Raw genomic sequence first — 6,000 nt, forward strand, 5'->3', positions numbered from 1 at the left:
TCCATATGTATGGTAATACCTGGGGTAATACCAGACTCCAAAGACTAATCTGGTTGATGCGGTTAAAGATGAAATAGCCAACTCAACGAAATTATCGCGCAACGGCCGAGGTCACGGTAGCTAAAAATAGTATGTGAACATCACTGTGCGATTCTCAATTATAAAATTTAATGTGAATAGCTAAATAACTTGGTATTCTTCTGCCATTGTCTTGCAAAAAATGATATAGACATAAAACGTGACTCATCGACAATGTAATAATGTATTTCGGTGACAGTTTAATGTCATGTGTATGATCATATATACATTTTATTATAGATAAAATTAATTGCTTTCCCATTTAGCCAAAATTTACAACATTTTATTACATCGGTAGGCTATCGAATGACGTTGCAATATACATACATAATAAATTCAGATGAAATTCAGAGAAATTAAAGAAATGAAGCTGAGTGAGAAAAAGTATTATACGTTCCACTTGATGCGACCAGATTTTTCTTCAGGCGGAAAAATGTTTTACTTCATCCTTGAAGAATTTTTTTTTCTCTCTCAACGTTAGTTTCTTCCTTTCGTTTTAATTCGTAGAGGATTGCCCCCAAGAACCTTGAGAACTTGGGATGGCCCGATGCTTGTCTCGGTTGTACTGAGAATATATGATAAACCGGTATGTACCAACACATTTGTTACACCTTCATCAGGCTCACATTTGTGCACAGACTATATTTTTGTGTGTAAGTTTCGCATTTGAGAGGGAATGTTAATGGTTTCAATGGTAAATCCTGTTCAGTACGGAAACGACAGCAGTAGTTTGGTGATCGTTGCAAAATTGCACAGTACGCGTACGTGAAAATTGAAAAAATGTGCCGTCGATATTGTTCTACCAATATGTCACGTGTGCGTTAATATATGTGTCCGATATCGATTATTAGTCCATCCTGGTGACTCTTGTCGTTTTCACTTACCGTGGAACAGCGATCCTTTTTGCGAAATGTCTGCAAAGATAATCGTAAAGATATTTTATTTCTCGTTGCATTTAAATGCAGCGTTTCTCGTCAGCTATGCTTTGACTGGATATTATGATGAAAACGTCACTTACAATCGTACTCCGGATAAAGGCAACGAGAATATCGGACCGTGTCGGTGAGATGCACGTTTCAATCAATACTTTATATTCAAGATTCAGATTTTTTCATGTCAGAATTCCCTCAGGGATGACCAATTTCAGTGCAACAATGGCGAGTGCATCAAGGACCAATTGTTGTGCGATGGAAGAGCCGACTGTTCAGACCAGAGCGATGAGGCTTGGGCTCCATGCGCAAGCCCGTTACTGATGTGTCCGGAATCGGCATTCCGCTGCGATTATGGTGCCTGCATCCACCAGAATATGGTTTGCAACGGCGTCAAGGATTGCATCGACAACAGCGACGAGCTTCTTGACGACTGTTCCCGAAATTCACCACAGCTGGAGCGTCCGATCTACGTGAGAATTTATAACAATGAAGAGTACCGGCAATATGCTCCACAACATAAAACTTTGCCTTGGTAATTGAATGATTGTTTTTTTGTATACTTTGCTACTGAAAATGCAATGGTATCAGGGAAAACGTTGGACGTAAAAAGGATTTTTTAATTATCGTATTGAAAAATGCACAAATTAGTGGTTTTCGTTGTATACGATTGTCAATTTTTAACTGAAAAGTAACATTTTTAGCAACATGCACTGTTGAGAAATATTCCTTTTTCCAATACAAGAGTAAAAAAAATGATATTTTTCACGATTTTGGTTTATAGTTTGGCTTGGAATTTTACTGATTCTCCATTCACGTAACAAAATTTATTGGACTCGTTGACACACCGGTATATCGGTTATTTAATAACCTCGTACATTCGGCAATTAATGTGCAATGAATGCATTGAACGCATTCTCAATTCAGATTTGGCGGTAAGATGGCCGAAAAACGAATGTTGAATGAACAAAAATTTTTTCACAAAAAGGCCAGGACGCGAAGTTTATTTTTTTATGCATTTTGAGTATGAGACTGACTAGTTGATTACTAGCCTCACCTTATATTCCTCCTCCTTATATTCCATTCCTCACCTTATACCGATAGAAATTATTGAAGACTCTCGGTTTTTGCACCTTTGAATTCGAATATATAAAAATCCTATCCCATACGAGATTGCGCCATTTGTAGTTTCATGCCGTATCTTTGGTCCGCTATTTTTCAGTCGACATGTGAAATTTTAAAAATCTATACGCAGACTTGCATTCAGCTGGTTCTGAAACGTTCGGAAACAAGATTTCACGGGATTCCGTCGTTTCCTTTGAATAACAACGATTCTTTCCCATTGTGCACCATATAGGGTTATATACGCAATCAGAAGTCGCATGACAGGAAGGACGCTGGCGGTTGAGCCCAAAAGCTCACGATTAACGTCATCGCCAAATTTTACGTTGCTCAACGCCTCGCGTAATTTACGATTGACCGATACGCGCTGCACTGTGCCACCGCAGCCTCCGAACGGACATTGGCAGCTTCACAGACAGTCCTGCGAAAGCGATGAGAACTGCGATGTTCCTCAGGGTGCCACGTTGAAGCCTGGAAGCCGGTTGGTATATTCCTGTGATGCCGAGTACAGTGTCAGTGGAAACACTGACGTTTATTGCGAAGATGGAGGAAGTTGGTCGCCAATTCCAGAGTGCATCGGTGGGTACATGGATTTGACAGACTGACTGCAAAAATTGAAGAGCTCATTGTTTTTTAATCTAGCTTAGACATGGTGAGTTCGGACTTTAATTGACGATCAAGATTTGTTTCAGCAAATACATGCACACCCTTAAACTCGATTTCATGGGCAGCTACTTGTTCCCGTGATGGGGTGCGCGTCAGCTGCGAGAGCTTCATTCTTCCACGTACGAAGGCGAAGCTTAGGTGCCGGATAAATTATGCACTGGAACTGAACTTCGTGCAAACCGTTGCTGAACAAGATATCGAGTGCAACCAGGATGGAAGGTGGGAGCCAGAGCCAATTACCTGCCGCCCAAGTATGATGCCAATTGAAAATAGAAATTAGAGTAGCAAAGTGTTTTTCACTCTAATTGTTACAAACATCGCAATTTGCCTACTATGGTTTCAGTTTGTGGATTGGCGGATCCTTCCAGTCAGAAGGTGGAGATGATAAACGGTGTCCTTGTAGAATCTGGGGGTTTTCCTTGGCACGCGAATGTTTGGAAAAACGATGGCTCCGAAGTACGCTCGTTCAGGTGCAGTGCGACTATTGTTCAGTCTAATTTGGTGCTGACCACAGCTAAGTGCATCCTCAACAACATATCAGGCTCATCCGAAGACCCTGCGCTCCTCCTTGTCACCGCTGGAAGTGCTTATCTGAATTCAAATAATTCCTCAAAATTTTCATCGACGGTTTATAAGGTTGTTCTATTATCAGTTTCACCCGCTTCTCGGCATTTTTTAATGCCTTGTATTCTTGCATTATTAACGGTGGTTAATTTCGTTTCGGTAGGTAAAAAATGTGTACAGAAATTGCCTGGACTCCAACCTCCTGTCCAACTACACTTCGGACATAGCACTGATCGAGTTGTCGGATCGATTTCAATTCTCGGATGCGTTACTTCCCGTTTGTCTAGACGTGTCGAGTCGAAGTGAACGGCTTTTTCAATCTCGCTTTACAGGATGGGTTGGTGGATTCGGTAGAAATTCCGTCACAGCATCTAGCCCGACACTTCGACTTGTACCAATCAGTTATGTGTCAAACGACGAGTGCAGAATGCTGCACAATGGCTCCAGAATTGAAGTGGCAATGAAGAATGATGAATTTTGCGGTGTTAATTCTCATGGTAAGGGCATACATGTCACACGTACCTACCTCGTGCACTGATTCCAATTAAGGGGCCGCAAAATTTTAACCCCGTGACACACGGATGTATCCAGGCAGAGTTTTAATTTCTTTGCATACAAGCATTTTAGGCTACAAAACCAATTTTTGTTCAATTTCTTTGTCGTTTTGAGCAAAGAAAAAATTGTAGATTTGTTTTTTGCACTTATATGCTACTTTTTAAAAGTTGTTTCGTTTGAAAATGATAATTCTGCAAACGAAAAAAACGTCAGCATTTTTTTATCTCATCACGACTTGCAGTATTATGGTGCTTGAATCTAGCTTGCTGGTCCCTTTAACGGAATCACGTCGATGAGACAGGAACAAATGTCACGCTGTGTATTAATAGTTTCAGAATTAATGACCATCTACGACTGGAGCTTAGGGGGTGGGCTGGTGGTACAAAAAGGGGGGCTCTGGCACATAATAGGAATCCGCAGCATGGGTACAATCGATGGATTTGCATCGTATGGGGTAAACACCATAAATTCGGACAATCGACAGTATTCGAAATACACGAATATCTCGGCTTACGTAACGTGGCTTCAAAACGTTTTCTTCAAGTTGGAACGATACAAGTCTTACCCTGCGTGCAGTAGTTACATGCAAGTTCTTCAATCATGTTTCTTTAAACTGGTTTCATTTTTATATTTAAATTGCAGTTACTCTAGCCCTATAGTCTTAGCTGTGAGATAAACGAACTTCCTTCTCTTCTCCTATCTCTATTCGTCGCCATTTAATATCTCACTTGTAACACTGTGTAATTTGCTTTGAAATAGTCCGCCGCGATTGGTGTCCAACGAACCACTTGCTGCACGACGGTTCGGGACCATCCCGAGGAGGCCTCCACCCCTTCTGCCACCATTTAAAATAGACAATTCAGGGAATCGAGTGGTGGGGGGTACAGCCATTGCTTCCGGCGGTGGCGGCGGGGGCGACGGCGGTGATTTAGGGGGTGAGCCGGGGCGGAATAGAAATGCCGGTTATGCCGGTTATGCCGGTTATGCCGGTTATGCCGGTTATGCCGGTTCTGCCGGTTATGCCGGTTATGCCGGTTCTGCCAGCCACGCACTTGCTGCGTCGCGCCCGGATATATACCCTGCTGCTGGCTATCCTTCTTTACCGGTCCAAGAGCCGGCGTTAGAACCGATTCCAACGATGAGGACGACGTCTGCTCCGGACAAGTTCAACGCGCAGCTGCCGTCAAATCCCGGATTACGTACTCCAGTACCAGTCTTTCCTATATATGTGACACCTACCTCGCCATCGTTCACACGTCGGCCCCCGGTACCGAGACCACCAGCAATAGTCATCACCGAGGTCATCACTCAGAACTCCATCAACGTCGAAACAACGTCAAATAAGGAAGACGTATCTTGCGCGGTACCACCACAGCCTGCTAATGGGGAATGGAAGCTTCATCCGTCTCACTGCAAGGGCAACACAGATTGCACTTATCCTGCAGATACTGCACCTGAGCCTGTAATTCGGCTGGTGTACAGTTGCCGACCGGGATTTCGACTCGACGGAAGCCCTGATGTCGTTTGCGACAAGCAGTTGGTAAACTGGTCATCGATCCCAACCTGCGTCGGTGGGTCAAAACTTTACTTGCCAAAAATATGTAGAATTATGTGTGGGATTAAAAGGTGCTTCCTTTTTCCCCAAACGAAAAACAAAAAAACGGGGTGGCCGATGGAAGACACCCAGCAGAAGGAACTGCTCAGGTGTTTTCATATTGGATTCATATTAAGGGCATGCACTTCCTGGTGACTTCTGTCACGGTGACAAAAGCAGCTTTCCATAGAAACTCATACGCTGTCACATCACCGTAGTAAACACAGCTTTATCGGTTTCCACGGAAAAATTGTGAAGAAATTTTTTGTCACCGTGACAAAAGCCACCAATGAGCACCTATGCAAAAGTCATACTAAGAAAGATTGGAAAATGCTTGGATATCAATAGGGGCAGGGTAGGAATAGGGGTGGGGGTCACTCTCAGTACAAAGACGCGTCATGCGAAGTTCCTTAATACTTATCGATGAGACATTGTGGAGTGAGGGTGCAGGCTATTAAATATTTGATTTTGCCGTGCAATTGACTGACAATT

The sequence above is a fragment of the Diprion similis genome, chromosome 12 (assembly GCF_021155765.1).
Source record: "Diprion similis isolate iyDipSimi1 chromosome 12, iyDipSimi1.1, whole genome shotgun sequence".
In the NCBI taxonomy this organism is placed as follows: Eukaryota; Metazoa; Arthropoda; class Insecta; order Hymenoptera; family Diprionidae; genus Diprion; species Diprion similis.